The sequence below is a fragment of the Pseudorca crassidens genome (genome assembly GCF_039906515.1).
Source record: "Pseudorca crassidens isolate mPseCra1 chromosome 1 unlocalized genomic scaffold, mPseCra1.hap1 SUPER_1_unloc_3, whole genome shotgun sequence".
NCBI lineage: Eukaryota > Metazoa > Chordata > Mammalia > Artiodactyla > Delphinidae > Pseudorca > Pseudorca crassidens.
In genome coordinates this window covers 3,477,291-3,496,796 of record NW_027135940.1, presented here as the reverse complement: position 1 = coordinate 3,496,796, position 19,506 = coordinate 3,477,291, and positions in this window count along the sequence as shown.

The following is a 19,506-nucleotide window of genomic DNA, read 5'->3' as shown; positions in this document are numbered from 1 at the left end:
TGAAACTGGGTCATTTGTAGAGACGTCGATGGATCTAGAGACTGTCATACAGAGTGAAGTAAGTCAGAAAGAGAAAAACAAATCTTGTATATTCATGCATATATGTGGAACCTAGAAAAACTGTACAGATTAACCGTTTTGCAAGGCATAAATAGAGCAACAGATGTAGACAACAATCGTATGGACAACAAGGGGGGAAAGCTCTTGGGGGTGGTGGTGGTGGGAGGAGTTGAGAGATTGGGATTGGCATGTAAACATTTATATGTATAAAATAGATAACCAATAAGAACCTGCTGTATAAAAATATAAAATAAAATTCAAAATTAAAAAGAAATAAAATTTAAAAAATAAAACAGAAAAAACAATTATTCCCTTCACATACATGTATTTATATGAATAAATTATTTCCATGCTTATATCTGTAAATACAAAAAAGAAGAATAAAATCTACCTTGAACCAAAAACGAAAAAGAGAAAAAAAAAACAGAACCCACCAGTTACTCAGAGGAAAACCGTATCAGGGCACTTGCTCCAGTTGTAAACAATTCTGAAGTTGGTCAGTGGTGGGGAATCGTCTCCCATTCAGCCAGCAGCCCCCACACAACAAGCGTCCTCATTGCAAAGCTGGGGCACCGTGCCGAGGCATCTGTGAGTAAACGTGAGCTGAGCCCCAGGCCAGTTGCTGCTGAACTGTTCCCACCCTTCCCAGGTAAAACACCTGAATATATACAAGGACTTGAAAGCCTAGAGGAAGGGCCATGGAGCCACACGAGTGACAGCATGCCAGCTGACTTGGTGCCTGCAGGCCAGCCAGGATGGTCCTGGCCCTGGGTGCTCTTCTGGAAGATTTCCATTTCCCTGCCTGAGATACCCGTCCTGTCCCTGCCCCCACTGCTTTTTTCCTTCCTCACCTCTGCCCAGGGAGCAATTCCAGCAGCAGGTATGGGTGACACATCCTCTTCTTTAGCAGGTGGCAGCCTGGCAACTGCTGCAGAAAGTCCAGCAGAGCCCCACTCACACTGGGCCACCCACAAAGCCGTGGCCTCTCACTCCCTCCCACCAGCCCAGCCCCGAGACTGCTGACAGGGCAGAGAAAATGGCGTCAGACACAGCTGCAGGGGCTCTTGCTGCCTGGAGTGGTATTTATATTGATCTCAACCCAGGCACACCTGGGGAGGGCTGGCCGGCACCGTAAGGCTGCCCAGGTCAGCCAATCGTCACCCCTCAGGGGCTCACAGTTGCAGAAAATGGAACTTGCTGAACCGGCCAGGTCCAAGGAACAGGTGTGGGCTCCTGAGAGTCAGGATAGACAAGGGGCTGCAGCTTTGGCTTGTTTTCTAATCATTTTATCTGGCCCATGAGTGGGAGACAACTTCAAGAAAACCCTCTCCTAATGAGAGGAACCCAGGAGTCAGGGAGAGGAGGGGTGGGTGGTGGTTGGAGACAGAGGCCTGGTGCCCCGGGTGCAGTGGAAGTCTCTGGAAGACCAGGTGGAGGGAGGCCACACAGAGTGATGCCCAGGGTCACAGACCTGTCGGAGCTGCTGTTTGTTAGTTCAAGTCCTGCTCTGAGGTGCTCTGTGTCAGCTCTGAGCGACAGGTGAGCTGGGGGTGCTCTTCAATGAGGGCTATGTGCACGGTTCCTGTGTGCCCAGCCCTGCCACGGTACCTGCAAGGGTAGCTCTGTATCCTGGGAGGGGCCTGACCACGAGAGCCCCGTGGGCTGGCTTGGGGGTGGGGTACCTGCCCAGGAGAGCTCCATATCCTGGGATTGGCCTGACCACGAGAGCTCCATGGGCTGCTGGGGACCTGGTAAAGGATGTCAGGACAGTCAGTGAAGCCACCGAGGATATACCTCCAGTTGCTCCTAATTCCTACACCCTGCTGGTCATTCTACCAACCACCAGGACATGGTATTCTGTATTAGTCTTCAATGATGCCTTCTTTTGTATTCCATTAGTCCCAGAGTCACAAGAAATTTTGGCTTGTGAGTGGCAGGACTCAACATACAACTAAAACAATACTTCCGGGCCGTCTTGCCCCAAGGGTTCAAAAATTCCCACACCATCTTTGGGGAAAGCTTAGCTAAAGACCGAAAAGTTCTACCTCTGGAAAAGGAAACCCTCCTTCAATATGCAGACGACATTCTGATCGCCAGCCCTACTAAGGAGGCCTCTGAACTACCAAGCCAATAAAGGATAGAAGTTGTCCAAGAAAAAGCTCAAATATCACAGACTGCGGTGACCTGCCTGGGCTTCATTCTCACACAAGGTCGGAGAAGCCCATCCCAGGAAAGGGAAGAAACCATTTGCAGCCTTACCCCTTTCTAAAACGAGAAGACAGCTTAGGGGTTCCTGGGGAGGCCAGGGTTTGCTGCTTCTGGATCCCTAACTACAGTCTACTAGCTGGGCCTCTATATGAAACACTGAAAGGAAAAGATGATGATCCTTTTGAACAGAATCCAGAAGTGGCCTTTCAAGAATGGAAAGAGCAGTCAATTCAGACCCTTGCCCTGGAACTCCCTAATTGAGCTAAACCCTTTGACCTTTCCATTCCCGGTGAAAGGTGAATCGCCATTGGAGAATTAGTGCAAAAACTGGGACCACTTGAAATGGAACAACGCAAGAATGCCATCCAGGTAGGATAAACTACAGTCACCAAGGGGCTTGGCCCACTGCCACATCTGGCCAAGATACTGGCGGTATCTAAAAACCTGGAAATCAGCAGCCCAAAAGGCCACCTCCCTCCTAAGGGAAAAGGACCCCACGTGGTGATCCTAATCACCAACCATGCCCTGAAGTTGCAGGGTTCGCTCCGTGGGCACACCGACCTCGAGTGAGGAGGCCCTCCAACTCCAACATCCAGAGAGATAACCGGGGGCAGCAGGGCACCATGACGACTCGTGTGAACATCACTTGACCTGGAGTTTCTCTCATAAAACAACAATAGTGTGTCCCGAAGGAGTAGACTACTGCTTGCAGGACTTACTGCACCCGGAGGGGAGCTAATAATCTTGGCGGGGGAACCGTATATCACACTGTCACCATAGAAAAGCCTACAGACACCGTGATGATGGTGGCCAATAAGACCGGCTGGACTCCTGTTTACTTCAAAAGGCTGTTGACTCAGTGGCCATCATGGTCCTTGATCACCACTGACCCTGGACTGTCTGGGAGTTGAGCGGGCAGGGCTCTGACACCTGGTGCTGTTTTTACGTTAATTCAGGGACCTAATTGAAGAAAGAGCAGACTACTGGTCAGAGCATCTAGGCTGGCAGAAACGGTCAGCCTAAGGTGGCCGAACAAATGTGGGGCGGGGTGAAACCGGCCCCCACAGCGTCTCTGCACATCTCTTTCCTGGACCCTTAAAGGTCATTAGAATCTATAACACTTCCAATGCTGGTGCTCAGGCGGACGAGCAGGGAGGCAGGGGTCCTGGGGCCAATCAACGTCACCTGGAGGCTGCTGGGGAGAAGTTCTGACCCTCGTCCCCTGGTATGAGGGCTCCCAACTCAGCACTCAGCAGTTACAGAAGAAGGGTCTGCACCCTCAGCACTCCAAGAATGAGGAATGGGACAAAAGGCAGAGGAGGGGTTTGTCCCCAGCAAAGCCCATTAAAAATCCCTGGGAGATAAAAATAGAATCTGGGCAATAAAGTCAAGTCTGACCTTTTTTATCCTTTGTGCTTTGTCTAATTTCACGTGCTCCTAGGGTCCCGCATACAGAGGTTCCACACCCGGCACTTCAGACCAGATTTCCTAGTGCAGAATGGCTGGGTCGACACCTCAGCTCCTGGGGCCCAGTGCAGACTCCGAGATATAGAGCCTGAGCTGCAGCCAACCCGGCCCTCGAGAGCTCCGCCCCCTCCCTCCCACTGACTCTGACAGGATCTCTACACAGCAGCCCAGCCCACAGCCCACGGGGTAGTGCATGCTCTCACCTCTCCATTCTCTGATCAAAATATAAAGTTTCCTTTGCTTGTGAACCAAACTCAGTCTCGATCTGTTGGCCCCAATGACACTGGGCAGGGGGACACTTGTTGGGGTCCACTCTGGAGGATCAGTAACAGAAATTGAGACTACTGTAACTTCAATGAACAGATGTGTGAGCCAAACTGTAGTTAACATAGAACAGTTTATAAGGCTCGGGTAAAATAAGATGTTTCTAACACTTCCATTTGATATTTCCATCACTTTATTATAAGCAAGTTCAGTGAAAAGGTTTGTCTTATTTGTCAGGTCAATATTAGAGAAATGAAGTGATTTCTTTCCAAGGATGTACATCTAATAATCTTGGTTAAAGCTTCAATCTTGTTTTAAATGCTTTTCCATTGAAAATGATACCTCTCTTTCAGCTCCCCCATTTCTGAGAAGTATAAAATCTTATAATTTATTATTATCAAAGGGGAAAGGTGGGAGGAGGGATAAATTAACAGTTTGGAATTAAAACATACACACTGCTATGTATAAAATAGATCATCAACAAGGAACTACTGTATAGCACAGGGAACTACACTCAATATTTTGCAATAACCTATAAGGGGAAATAATCGGAAAAAGAATAGATATTTTTATTGACATCATCTATCAATGACAGTTAAAGTGTAACCTAAGGGAAGCCGGTGGTGAGTGCTTCTGACCCTGAAGACTTCAATCATCTAAAGTTTGGACTCTGCCTACTTCCCAAGGCCCTTAATGAACATATGTGTAGCCGTAGCTTAAAAATTTCCCCAGTTTGGGTTTCGGGGAGACACTGATTTTGAAAAAGCCCTGGTGTTCTCCTTACATGAATGGGACCCTTCCTACTGCTAAAACATGTCTGTCACACCCAGAGGATGGTATACCGTCTGATCGGGAAGAATTTGGAAAAGGCATCTCATCTCCTCATCTCCTGGTGCTCGGGTTCACCCCTCCAGCGTCTTTACTAACAGTCTCCCCACTTGGAGATGTCAGCACTGTCAACATCCTGTTGCGTACAGTTTGGAATTTGCCCAGAGGATGAAGCGGAAGGATGAGGAACAATGAGAGACAAGTCCTAGGTGTTCAGACAGGCACATGTCACTCTAATTTCCAATCAGGAAGACGAATTGACCAAAGGCTAGGGTTGCCCATGGAAACAGTATAGGGCTTGAGGAAATCCCACTGCTTTGTGGCCAGTTCCCATAAACACAAGTTGAACAATGGAACTCAGGGGCAGTAAAATTCACGAAACTGCAGAGTTGAAAATATCTATCACTGAAAAATGTCTTGAGGAAAGTCAAAGAAAAGGATTGGTAAGCAAGGGAGAATGGCAGGAAAGGGATTTGAGGAGGTAGAAAGGACTCGCCATTAAGCACAAGAAAAGGGGCTGAACATTGCCAACATTGCAGTTGGCCAAAAAGGCTGTATGCGTTTTTTTCTGTATATATTCAAGAAAAGGGCATACACTTTTTTAGCCAACCAAACAGGTGGGCACTGGAAATCAATACTACAAAAGATATCACTTCGCATCAGTCAGAAAAGCCATCCTCATAAAGTGTAAACACCAGAAATGCAGGACAGGGCAAGGAGAAGAGGGAGCCCTGTGAGGCTTATAGTGGAAATGTATATTGCCAACGGCCATTCTGGAGAAGTGTATTGTGTTTACTAAAGCATCTAAAAAATGAGCTACAGAGCATAGGGCACTTGCACTCATGGGCGTATATCTTGGGAAAAACAAAAATCGAGAGGACACAGGCACCCCAATGTTTACTGCCTCTCTGTTTAAAAGATCCTCGACTAGGATATAACTTAAATGTCTCTGGAGGGAAAAAATGGATAGAGATGTGGTACTTATGTAGAGTGGAATATTACTCAGCCTGGAAATCAATGAAATATGGCCAGTTGTAACAACTCCGGAGGAGTTACGTATGATCATTCTAAGTGACATAATTCAAAAAGAAAAAGACACATATCATAAGATATCACTTAAAGGTGGAATCCAAAATGGCTACACATGAAATAAATTACAAAACAAAAACATAGTCAAATATGTAGAAAACACGCGTAAGGCTGCTAAACGGGAAAGGTGGGGAGGGGTGAGGCATCATCCAGGAGGTTGAAATTAGCAAAGATACCATTCCAAATACCAAACTGATAATCAACAAGGCCTACACGGTAGCTAAAAGAACTGCACTCAGCACACTCAAGTCACCGGAAAAGAATATCTATGACTGGTAAGAATCTGAAAAAGAATTTACTGATGTCTCTCTGTACGTGAATCAAGTGGATGTACAGCAGCAAGAAACAGAGCTTTGAAAATCAGTTGTAACCAATATAGTAATAAATTGAAAAAAATAAACGACAGAGAGACAGAGAAAACCTCTTACAACTTTTCCTCAGGGACGGTGATGCAACATGGATTGAACACATCTAGACCCACAGCAGGATGAGACATAAGGCTGGAAACTGTTCGCGCTAAGAGAAATGTGAGGTTGGGTGAGGAAATGCACACCCTTTAAAGTAATACTACCTGGTACCCATTCAATGGGTCCCAAATCTGCAGGTTCAAGGAATCTTCCTACAGCTAAAACATGCATGGAAAACATGCATGGAAAACACCATGTGATCGGGAGATGTGTCTAAAATGCACCTCATTTATCCTCTCCTGGTGCTCCTGTTCATCATTCCAGCCACGTTACTTAGAATCTCCCCACTTAGAGAATCAGCACATTTAAACTTCTGTTTCACACATTTTGCAAATTGTGAGGAGGATGAACGGGAAGAGGGGGAACCAATGAGAGAATAGTTGTAGGGGTTTGGACGGGCACATGTCACTCTAATTTCCCATTAAGAGTAAGAATTAAAAAAAGGCTCAGCCCGCCTCGCCGGAGCCAAAATAGGGCCTGAAGCAATCCTGCGGCTTTGAGGCCAGCTCACAAAAGAGCAACTTAAAAAATGGAGCTCAGGGTCACTGCAATTCACAAACCTGCAGAGTTATAAATGAAAACTAACGTCCAAAAATATGTTGAGGTAAGGCAAAGAAGAGGATCTGAATGCAAGACAGAATTGCAAGAAACAGATTTCAAGAGATAGATTGGACTCGTCCTTAAAGTACATGAAAAGCGGCAGAATTTCGACAATGATGTAGTTGGCCCAAAAGGGAGTATGCGTTTTTTCCTGAATATATCCAGGAAAAAACGCATACGCACTTTATGGGCAACCAAGCAAGCAAGCAATGCAAATGTGCACAACAAAGAAGTCTCATTTCCCACCGGTCAAAAGGGCCATCCGAAAAAATTGTAAAAACCAGAAATGCAGGACAGGCCATGGAGAACAGGGAGCCTTTATACGCTGATGGACAGTGTGTGAACTGCCGAGAGCCACTCTGGAGAAGTGTATGGTGGTTCCTAAATCATCTAAAAAACAGAGCTACAGAGCATAGGGCACTTCCAATCATGGAAGTATATCTAGGGAAGTCTAAAAATCAACAAGACACAAGCACACCACAGTTTAGGGCTACTCTGTTTACAAGAACCTCAACTTCAGTACACCTTAAATATCCCAGGAAAGAGAACAATGGATAAAGAAAATGTGGTACTTATGTACAATGGAATATCTCTTCACCATGAAATCAATGTAATAAGGCTAGTAGAAGGATAAAGAGTGGATTTAGGTCCGATAATACTACTTGAAATAAGTCAAACAGAAAAAGAAACATATCATAAGATATCACTTATAGAGGGAGGATAAATATGGCTGCACAAAAAATGAATTACAAAACAGAACAGTGTCTCACATTTAGAAAACACACTTATGTCAGCTTAAGGGGAAAGGAGAGGTGGGGTGATGCATAAAACCAGAGTTTGAAATTAGCACAGATACCGTTCAATAAACCAAATAGGTATTAGACAAGATCTACACCTTGCTCAATGAACTGGCCTCAACACACCCTATACACCGCAGAGAAATATATCTGAGTAATAAGAATCTTAAAACCCATGTATTGATATATCTCCATAAGGGAATCAAGTGTGTGCAGAGCGGCACAAACACAGCAGTGAAAATGAGCTAAACCCCATTATAGAAATAAATTTTAAAACCAAAACGCAGAAACAATGAAAGAGAGAAAAATTCTTACAAAATTCGCTCAGGGGCTGTGATGCAACCTGTAATGACCACATATAAACCCACAGCTGGATAAGACATAAGGCTGGACACTTGGGGCTGAGAGCATTGGTGAGCTTTGGTGAGCAACTGCCGAAAGTTTAATGCAATACTTCATACTACTCATTCCAAGGGTCCCAACACTCCAGGTTGAAGGGAATCTTCCTACAGCTAAACCATGCATGGGGAATCCAGCAGATGGTATACCATATGATCGGGAAAGGTTTCTAAAACGCACCTCATTTTCCTCTCCTGGGGCTCCGGATCAACATTCCAGCCACTTTACTAACAACATCTCCACATGGAGAGTCAATGCCTTTAAGTTCCGGTATCGCACAGTCTGCAGTTAGTGCGGAGGATGAATGGGAATAGGGGGAACCAGTGAGAAAATAGCTGTAGCGGTTTCAATGGGCACATGTCACTCTAATTTCACATCAGGAAGAAGAATTAACCAAAGGCAGAGCAAGGCGCCCCAGAAGAAGGATAGGGCCTGAAGAAATCCTGTGGATATGAGGCAAGATCACAAAAATAAGAGCTGAAAAATGGAGCTAAGGGCCACTGCAATTCAAAAACCTGCAGAGTTATAAAGGCCAACTATTTTCCAAAAGTATATTGAGGTAAGGCTATGAAGAGGCACTGACAGCAAGGCAGAATTGCAGGAAACCGATTTCAAGAGGTAGACAGGAACTGCATTGAAAACATATGAAAAGACTCAGAACGTCGACAATGATGCACTTGGCCAAAAAGGGCGTATGCGTTTCTTCCTGAATATATTCAGGAAGAAACGCATACGCCCTTTCTGGCCAACCAAGCAAGCTTGCAAAGGAAATCTGCACTACAATGAAGTCTCACTGCCCCCCGGTCAAAAGGGCCATCTGAAAAAAGTGTAAAATCCAGAACGGCAGGACAGGCCATGGAGAACTGGGAGCCTTTTTGTGCTTATGGGCAGGATGTAAATTGCCAACAGCCACTCTGGAGAAGTGTATGGTGTTTCCTGAAACATCTAAAAAACAAAGCAACAGAGCCTAGGGCACTTCCACTTATGGTCCTATAGCTTAGTGAAATTAAAATCAAAAAGACACAGCCACCCCAAAGTTTGGGACGGCTCTGTTTACAAGAACCTCGTTTACGGTACAAGTTCAATATCGTAGAAAGCAAAAAATGGATAAAGAAGTTGTGGTACATACGTAGAATGCAATATCATTCAGCAATGAAATCTATGTTATCAGGCCCGTAGCAGCATAATGAGTGGATTCAGGTACGATGATTCTAAGTGAAATAAGTCACACAGAAAAAGAAACATCATAAGATATCCCTAATACACGGAATGTAAACTTGGCTACCCAGGAAATGAATTACAAAACAGAACAGGGTCTCAAATGTAGAACCAACTTATGCTTGCTAAAGGGGAAAGGTGAGTTGGTGTGCTGCATAAAACAAGAGATTGAAATTAACACAGATACCGTTCAATAAGCCAAATATGTAATAGACTAGAGCTACTCCTTGCTCAACGAAGTGGACTCAACACCACATATTAAACGCCTAAGAATATACCTGACTAGTAAGAATCTTAAAACCTATGGATTTATATGTCTCCGAAAGAGAATCAAGCGTGTGTACAGCGGCATAAACGCAGCAGTGATAGGATTGGTGAGGTTCGGTGAGCAAATGCAGACCCTTTGAAGTCATATTGCATGGTACCCATTCCATGGTTCTCAACTCTCCAGGTTTAAGGGATTCTTCCTTCAGCTAAAACATGCATGTGGAACCCAGAGTATGATCCACCGTGTGATCGGGAAACGTGTTCAAATGTGTCTCAGTTTTCATCCCCTGGTAATCGGGTGCAACATTCCAGACGCTTTACTAACACTCTCCCCCACTTGGAGAGTCAGTGCCTTTAACCTCCTGTTTGGCCCAGTTTGCAAATTCTGCGGAAAATGAACAGGAATAGGGAGAACCAATGAGAGAATAGCTGGGGGTGTCTGGACGGGCAAATTTAACTCTCATTTCCCACCAGGAAGAGGAATTAACCAAAGGCTCAGCCTGCCATGCCGGAACCACACTAGGGCCTGAAGCAATCCTGCGGTGTTGCGGCCAGCTCACAAGAAAGCGAGTTGAAGAAAGGAGCTCAGGGGCCCTGTAATTCACAAACCGGCAGAGTTATAAATGACAGCTATCGTCCAAAAATATATTGAAGTAAGGCTGCCAAGAGGACTTGAAAGCGGGGCAGAATTGCAGGAAACCGATTTCAGGAGGTAGACTGGAATTGCATGTAAAGCATAGGAAAAGAGGCAGAACGTCCACAATGATGCACTTGGCCAAAAAGGGCGTATGCGTTTTTTCCTGAATATACTCAGGAAAAAACGCAGACACACTTTTTGTCCCACCAAGCAAGCTTGCAAAGGAAATCTGCACTACAATGAAGTCTCACTGCCCCCCGTTCAAAAGGGCCATCTGAAAAAAGTGTAAAATCCAGAAAGGCAGGACAGGCCATGGAGAACTGGGAGCCTTCTTATGCTGATGGGCGGGATGTAAATTGCCAACAGCCACTCTGGAGAAGTGTATGGTGTTTCCTGAAACATCTAAAAAACAAGCAACAGAGCCTAGGGCACTTCCACTTATGGTCCTGTAGATTAGGGAAATTAAAATGAAAAAGACACAGCCACCCCAAAGTTTGGGACAGCTCTGTTTACAAGAACCTCGTTTACGGTACAAGTTCAATATCGCAGAATGCGAAAAATGGATAAAAAAGTTGTGGTACTTACGTACAATGCAATATCACTCAGCAATGAAATCTATGTCATCAGGCCCGTAGCAGCATAATGAGTGGATTCAGGTACGATGATTCTAATTGAAATAAGTCACACAGAAAAAGAAACATCATAAGATATCACTAATACACGGAATGTAAACTTGGCTACACAGGAACTGAATTACAAAACAGAATAGGGTCTCAAATGTAGAAAACCAATTTATGCTTGCTTAAGCGGAAAGGTGAGTTGGTGTGCTGCATAAAACCAGAGATTGAAATTAGCTCAGATACCTTTCCATAAGCCAAATATGTAATAGGCAAGAGCTACTGCTTGCTCAACGAAGTGGACACAACACCCCATATTAAACACCTAAGAATATACCTGACTAGTAAGAATCTTAAAACCTATGGATTTATATGTCTCCAAAAGAGAATCAAGCGTGTGTACAGCGGCATAAACGCAACAGTGATAGGATTGGTGAGGATTGGTGACCAAATGCAGACCCTTTGATGTCATATTGCATGGTACCCATTCCATGGGTCTCAACTCTCCAGGTTTAAGGGATTCTTCCTTCAGCTAAAACATGCATGTGGAACCCAGAGTATGATCCACCGTGTGATCGGGAAACGTGTTCAAATGTGTCTCAGTTTTCGTCCCCTGGTACTCGGGTGCAACATTCCAGACGCTTTACTAACACTCTCCCCACTTGGAGAGTCAGTGCCTTTAACCTCCTGTTTGGCCCAGTTTGCAATTTCTTCGGAAAATGAACAGGAATAGGGAGAACCAATGAGAGACTAGCTGGAGGTGTCTGGACGGGCAAATTTTACTCTCATTTCCCACCAGGAAGAGGAATTAACCAAAGGCTCAGCTTGCCGTGCCAGAACCACACTAGGGCCTGAAGCAATCCTGCATTGTTGCGGCCAGCTCAAAAGAAAGCGAGTTGAAGAAAGGAGCTCAGGGGCACTGTAATTCACAAACCTGCAGAGTTATAAATGACAGCTATCGTCCTAAAATATATTGAAGTAAGGCTGCCAAGAGGACTTGAAAGCGGGGCAGAATTGCAGGAAACCGATTTCCGGAGGTAGACTTGAATTGCATGTAAAGCATAGGAAAAGAGGCAGAATGTCCACAATGATGCACTTGGCGAAAAAGGACGTATGCGTTTTTTCCTGAATATATTCAGGAAAAAACGCATACGCCCTTTTTGGCCAACCAAGCAAGCTTGCAAAGGAAATCTGCACTACAATGAAGTCTCACTGCCCCCGGTCAAAAGGGCCATCTGAAAAAAGTGTAAAATCCAGAAAGGCAGGACAGGCCATGGAGAACTGGGAGCCTTCTTATGCTGATGGGCGGGATGTAAATTGCCAACAGCCACTCTGGAGAAGTGTATGGTGTTTCCTGAAACATCTGAAACACAAAGCAACAGAGCCTAGGGCACTTCCATTTTTGGTCCTATAGATTACGGAAATTAAAATCAAAAAGACACAGCCACCAGTAAGTTTGGGACGGCTCTGTTTACAAGAACCTCGTTTACGGTACAAGTTCAATATCGCAGAAAGCGAAAAATGGATAAAGAAGTTGTGGTACTTACGTACAATGCAATATCACTCAGCAATGAAATCTATGTCATCAGGCCAGTAGCAGCATAATGAGTGAATTCAGGTACGATGATTCTAAGTGAAATAAGTCACACAGAAAAAGAAACATCATAAGATATCACTAATACACGGAATGTAAACTTGGCTACACAGGAACTGAATTACAAAACAGAATAGGGTCTCAAATGTAGAAAACCAACTTATGCTTGCTTAAGGGGAAAGGTGAGTTGGGGTGCTGCATAAAACCAGAGGTTGAAATTAACACAGATACCTTTCCATAAGCCAAATATGTAATAGACAAGAGCTACTGCTTGCTCAACGAAGTGGACTCAACACCCCATATTAAACGCCTAAGAATATACCTGACTAGTAAGAATCTTAAAACCTATGGATTTATATGTCTTCGAAAGAGAATCAAGCATGTGTACAGAGTCATAAATGCAGCAGTGATAGGATTGGTGAGGTTCGGTGAGCAAATGCAGACCCTTTGAAGTCATATTGCATGGTACCCATTCCATGGTTCTCAACTCTCCAGGTTTAAGGGATTCTTCCTTCAGCTAAAACATGCATGTGGAACCCAGAGGATAATCCACCGTGTGATCGGGAAACGTGTTCAAATGTGTCTCAGTTTTCGTCCCCTGGTACTCGGGTGCAACATTCCAGACGCTTTACTAACACTCTCCCCACTTGGAGAGTCAGTGCCTTTAACCTCCTGTTTGGTCCAGTTTGCAATTTCTGTGGAAAATGAACAGGAATAGGGAGAACCAATGAGAGACTAGCTGGAGGAGTCTGGACGGGCAAATTTAACTCTCATTTCCCAACAGGAAGAGGAATTAACCAAAGGCTCAGCGAGCCATGCCGGAACCACACTAGGGCCTGAAGCAATCCTGCGGTGTTGCGACCAGCTCACAAGAAAGCGAGTTGAAGAAAGGAGCTCAAGGGCCCTGTAATTCACACACCTGCAGAGTTGTAAATGACAGCTATCGTCCAAAAATATATTGAAGTAAGGCTGCCAAGAGGACTTGAAAGCGGGGCAGAATTGCAGGAAACCGATTTCAGGAGGTAGACTGGAATTGCATGTAAAGCATAGGAAAAGAGGCAGAACGTCCACAATGATGCACTTGGCCAAAAAGGGCGTATGCGTTTTTTCCTGAATATATTCAGGAAAAAACGCATACGCCCTTTTTGGCCAACCAAGCAAGCTTGCAAAGGAAATCTGCACTACAATGAAGTCTCACTGCCCCCCGGTCAAAAAGGCCATCTGAAAAAAGTGTAAAATCCAGAAAGGCAGGACAGGCCATGGAGAACTGGGAGCCTTGTTATGCTGATGGGCGTGATGTAAATTGCCAACAGCCACTCTGGAGAAGTGTATGGTGTTTCCTGAAACATCTAAGAAACAAAGCAACAGAGCCTAGGGCACTTCCACTTATGGTCCTATAGCTTAGGGAAATTAAAATCAAAAAGACACAGCCACCCCAAAGTTTGGGACGGCTCTCTTTACAAGAACCTCGTTTCCGGTACAAGTTCAATATTGCAGAAAGCGAAAAATGTATAAAGAAGTTGTGGTACTAACGTACAATGCAATATCACTCAGCAATGAAATCTATGTCATCAGGCCCATAGCAGCATAATGAGTGGATTCAGGTACGATGATTCTAAGTGAAATAAGTCACACAGAAAAAGAAACATCATAAGATATCACTAATACACGGAATGTAAACTTGGCTACACAGGAACTGAATTACAAAACAGAATAGGGTCTCAAATGTAGAAAACCAACTTATGCTTGCTTAAGGGGAAAGGTGAGTTGGGGTGCTGCATAAAACCAGAGATTGAAATTAGCACAGATAACTTTCCATAAGCCAAATATGTAATAGACAAGAGCTACTGCTTCCTCAACGAAGTGGACTCAACACCCCATATTAACCGCCTAAGAATATACCTGACTAGTAAGAATCATAAAACCTATGGATTTATGTCTCCGAAAGAGAATCAAGCGTGTGTACAGCGGCATAAACGCAGCAGTGATAGGATTGGTGAGGTTCGGTGAGCAAATGCAGACCCTTTGAAGTCATATTGCATGGTACCCATTCCATGGTTCTCAACTCTCCAGGTTTAAGGGATTCTTCCTTCAGCTAAAACATGCATGTGGAACCCAGAGTATGATCCACCGTGTGATCGGGAAACGTGTTCAAATGTGTCTCAGTTTTCGTCCCCTGGTACTCGGGTGCAACATTCCAGACGCTTTACTAACACTCTCCCCACTTGAGAGTCAGTGCCTTTAACCTCCTGTTTGGCCCAGTTTGCAATTTCTGCGGAAAATGAACAGGAATAGTGAGAACCAATGAGAGACTAGCTGGAGGATTCTGGACGGGCAAATTTAACTCTCATTTCACACCAGGAAGAGGAATTAACCAAAGACTCAGCGAGCCATGCAGGAACCACACTAGGGCCTGAAGCAATCCTGCGGTGTTGCGGCCAGCTCACAAGAAAGCGAGTTGAAGAAAGGAGCTCAGGGGCACTGTAATTCACACACCTGCAGAATTATAAATGACAGCTATCGTCCAAAAATATATTGAAGTTAGGCTGCCAAGAGGACTTGAAAGTGGGGCAGAATTGCAGGAAACCAATTTCAGGAGGTAGACTGGAATTGCATGTAAAGCATAGGAAAAGAGGCAGAACGTCCACAATGATGCACTTGGCCAAAAAGGGCGTATGCGTTTTTTCCTGAATATATTCAGGAAAAAACGCATACGCCCTTTTTGGCCAACCAAGCAAGCTTGAAAAGGAAATCTGCACTACAATGAAGTCTCACTGCCCCCCGGTCAAAAGGGCCATCTGAAAAAAGTGTAAAATCAAGAAAGGCAGGACAGGCCATGGAGAACTGGGAGCCTTGTTATGCTGATGGGTGTGATGTAATTTGCCAACAGCCACTCTGGAGAAGTGTATGGTGTTTCCTGAAACATCTAGAAAACAAAGCAACAGAGCCTAGGGCACTTCCACTTATGGTCCTATAGCTTAGGGAAATTAAAATCAAAAAGACACAGCCACCCCAAAGTTTGGGACGACTCTGTTTACAAGAACCTCGTTTACGGTACAAGTTCAATATCGCAGAAAGCGAAAAATGGATAAAGAAATTGTGGTACTTACGTACAATGCAATATCACTCAGCAATGAAATCTATGTCATCAGGCCCATAGCAGGATAATGAGTGGATTCAGGTACGATGATTCTAAGTGAAATAAGTCACACAGAAAAAGAAACATCATAAGATATCACTAATACACGGAATGTAAGCTTGGCTACACAGGAACTGAATTACAAAACAGAACAGGGTCTCAAATGCAAAAAAGCAACTTATGCTTGCTTAAGGGGAAAGGTGAGTTGGGGTGCTGTATAAAACCAGAGATTGAAATTAGCACAGATATCTTTCCATAAGCCAAATATGTAATAGACAAGAGCTACTGCTTTCTCAACGAAGTGGACTCAACACCCCATATTAAACGCCTAAAAATATACCTGACTAGTAAGAATCTTAAACCTATGGATTTATATGTCTCCGAAAGAGAATCAAGCATGTTTACAGTGGCATAAATGCAGCAATGATAGGATTGGTGAGGTTCGGTGAGCAAATGCAGACCCTTTGAAGTCATATTGCATGGTACCCATTCCATGGTTCTCAACTCTCCAGGTTTAAGGGATTCTTCCTTCAGCTAAAACATGCATGTGGAACCCAGAGTATGATCCACCGTGTGATCGGGAAACGTGTTCAAATGTGTCTCAGTTTTCATCCCCTGGTACTCGGGTGCAACATTCCAGACGCTTTACTAACACTCTCCCCACTTGGAGAGTCAGTGCCTTTAACCTCCTGTTTGTCCCAGTTGGCAATTTCTGCGGAAAATGAACAGGAATAGGGAGAACCAATGAGAGACTAGCTGGAGGTGTCTGGACGGGTAAATTTAACTCTCATTTCCCACCAAGAAGAGGAATTAACCAAAGGCTCAGCGAGCCATGCCGGAACCACACTAGGGCCTGAAGCAATCCTGTGGTGTTGCGGCCAGCTCACAAGAAAGCGAGTTGAAGAAAGGAGCTCAGGGGCCCTGTAATTCACACACCTGCAGAGTTGTAAATGACAGCTATCGTCCAAAAATATGTTGAAGTAAGGCTGCCAAGAGGACTTGAATGCGGGGCAGAATTGCAGGAAACCGATTTCAGGAGGTAGACTGGAATTGCATGTAAAGCATAGGAAAAGAGGCAGAACGTCCACAATGATGCACTTGGCTAAAAAGGGCGTATGCGTTTTTTCCTGAATATATTCAGGAAAAAACGCATACGCCCTTTTTGGCCAACCAAGCAAGCTTGCAAAGGAAATCTGCACTACAATGAAGTCTCACTGCCCCCCGGTCAAAAGGGCCATCTGAAAAAAGTGTAAAATCCAGAAAGGCAGGACAGGCCATGGAGAACTGGGAGCCTTGTTATGCTGATGGGCGTGATGTAAATTGCAAACAGCCACTCTGGAGAAGTGTATGGTGTTTCCTGAAACATCTAAAAAACAAAGCAACAGAGCCTAGGGCTTCCACTTATGGTCCTATAGCTTAGGGAAATTAAAATAAAGACACAGCCACCCCAAAGTTTGGGACAGTTCTGTTTACAAGAACCTCGTTTACGGTACAAGTTCAATATCGCAGAAAGCGAAAAATGGATAAAGAAGTTGTGGTACTTACGTACAATGCAATATCACTCAGCAATGAAATCTATGTCATCAGGCCAGTAGCAGCATAATGAGTGGATTCAGGTACGATGATTCTAAGTGAAATAAGTCACACAGAAAAAGAAACATCATAAGATATCACTAATACACGGAATGTAAACTTGGCTACACAGGAACTGAATTACAAAACAGAATAGGGTCTCAAATGTAGAAAACCAACTTATGCTTGCTTAAGGGGAAAGGTGAGTTGGGGTGCTGCATAAAACCAGAGATTGAAATTAGCACAGATACCTTTCCATAAGCCAAATATGTAATAGACAAGAGCTACTGCTTGCTCAACGAAGTGGACTCAACACCCCATATTAAACGCCTAAGAATATACCTGACTAGTAAGAATCTTAAAACCTATGGATTTATATGTCTCCGAAAGAGAATCAAGCATGTGTACAGCGGCATAAACGCAGCAGTGATAGGATTGGTGAGGTTCGGTGAGCAAATGCAGACCCTTTGAAGTCGTATTGCATGGTACCCATTCCATGGGTCTCAACTCTCCAGGTTTAAGGGATTCTTCCTTCAGCTAAAACATGCATGTGGAACCCAGAGGATGATCCACCGTGTGATCGGGAAACGTGTTCAAATGTGTCTCAGTTTTCGTCCCCTGGTACTCGGGTGCAACATTCCAGACGCTTTACTAACACTCTCCCCACTTGGAGAGTCAGTGCCTTTAACCTCCTGTTTGGCCCAGTTTGCAATTTCTGCGGAAAATGAACAGGAATAGGGAGAACCAATGAGAGACTAGCTGGAGGTGTCTGGACGGGCAAATTTAACTCTCATTTCCCACCAGGAAGAGGAATTAACCAAAGGCTCAGCGAGCCGTGCCGGAACCACACTAGGGCCTGAAGCAATCCTGCGGTGTTGCGGCCAGCTCACAAGAAAGCGAGTTGAAGAAAGGAGCTCAGGGGCCCTGTAATTCACACACCTGCAGAGTTGTAAATGACAGCTATCGTCCAAAAATATATTGAAGTAAGGCTGCCAAGAGGACTTGAAAGCGGGGCAGAATTGCAGGAAACCGATTTCAGGAGGTAGACTGGAATTGCATGTAAAGCATAGGAAAAGAGGCAGAACGTCCACAATGATGCACTTGGCCAAAAAGGGCGTATGCGTTTTTTCCTGAATATATTCAGGAAAAAACGCATACGCACTTTTTGGCCAACCAAGCAAGCTTGCAAAGGAAATCTGCACTACAATGAAGTCTCACTGCCCCCCGGTCAAAAGGGCCATCTGAAAAAAGTGTAAAATCCAGAAAGGCAGGACAGGCCATGGAGAACTGGGAGCCTTGTTATGCTGATGGGCGTGATGTAAATTGCCAACAGCCACTCTGGAGAAGTGTATGGTGTTTCCTGAAACATCTAAAAAACAAAGCAACAGAGCCTAGGGCTTCCACTTATGGTCCTATAGCTTAGGGAAATTAAAATAAAGACACAGCCACCCCAAAGTTTGGGACAGCTCTGTTTACAAGAACCTCGTTTACGGTACAAGTTCAATATCGCAGAAAGCAAAAAATGGATAAAGAAGTTGTGGTACTTACGTACAATGCAATATCACTCAGCAATGAAATCTATGTCATCAGGCCAGTAGAAGCATAATGAGTGGATTCAGGTACGATGATTCTAAGTGAAATAAGTCACACAGAAAAAGAAACATCATAAGATATCACTAATACACGGAATGTAAACTTGGCTACACAGGAACTGAATTACAAAACAGAATAGGGTCTCAAATGTAGAAAACCAACTTATGCTTGCTTAAGGGGAAAGGTGAGTTGTGGTGCTGCATAAAACCAGAGATTGAAATTAGCACAGATACCTTTCCATAAGCCAAATATGTAATAGACAAGAGCTACTGCTTGCTCAACGAAGTGGACTCAACACCCCATATTAAATGCCTAAGAATATACCTGACTAGTAAGAATCTTAAAACCTATGGATTTATATGTCTCCGAAAGAGAATCAAGCATGTGTACAGCGGCATAAACGCAGCAGTGATAGGATTGGTGAGGTTCGGTGAGCAAATGCAGACCCTTTGAAGTCGTATTGCATGGTACCCATTCCATGGGTCTCAACTCTCCAGGTTTAAGGGATTCTTCCTTCAGCTAAAACATGCATGTGGAACCCAGAGGATGATCCACCGTGTGATCGGGAAACGTGTTCAAATGTGTCTCAGTTTTTGTCCCCTGGTACTCGGGTGCAACATTCCAGACGCTTTACTAACACTCTCCCCACTTGGAGAGTCAGTGCCTTTAACCTCCTGTTTGGCCCAGTTT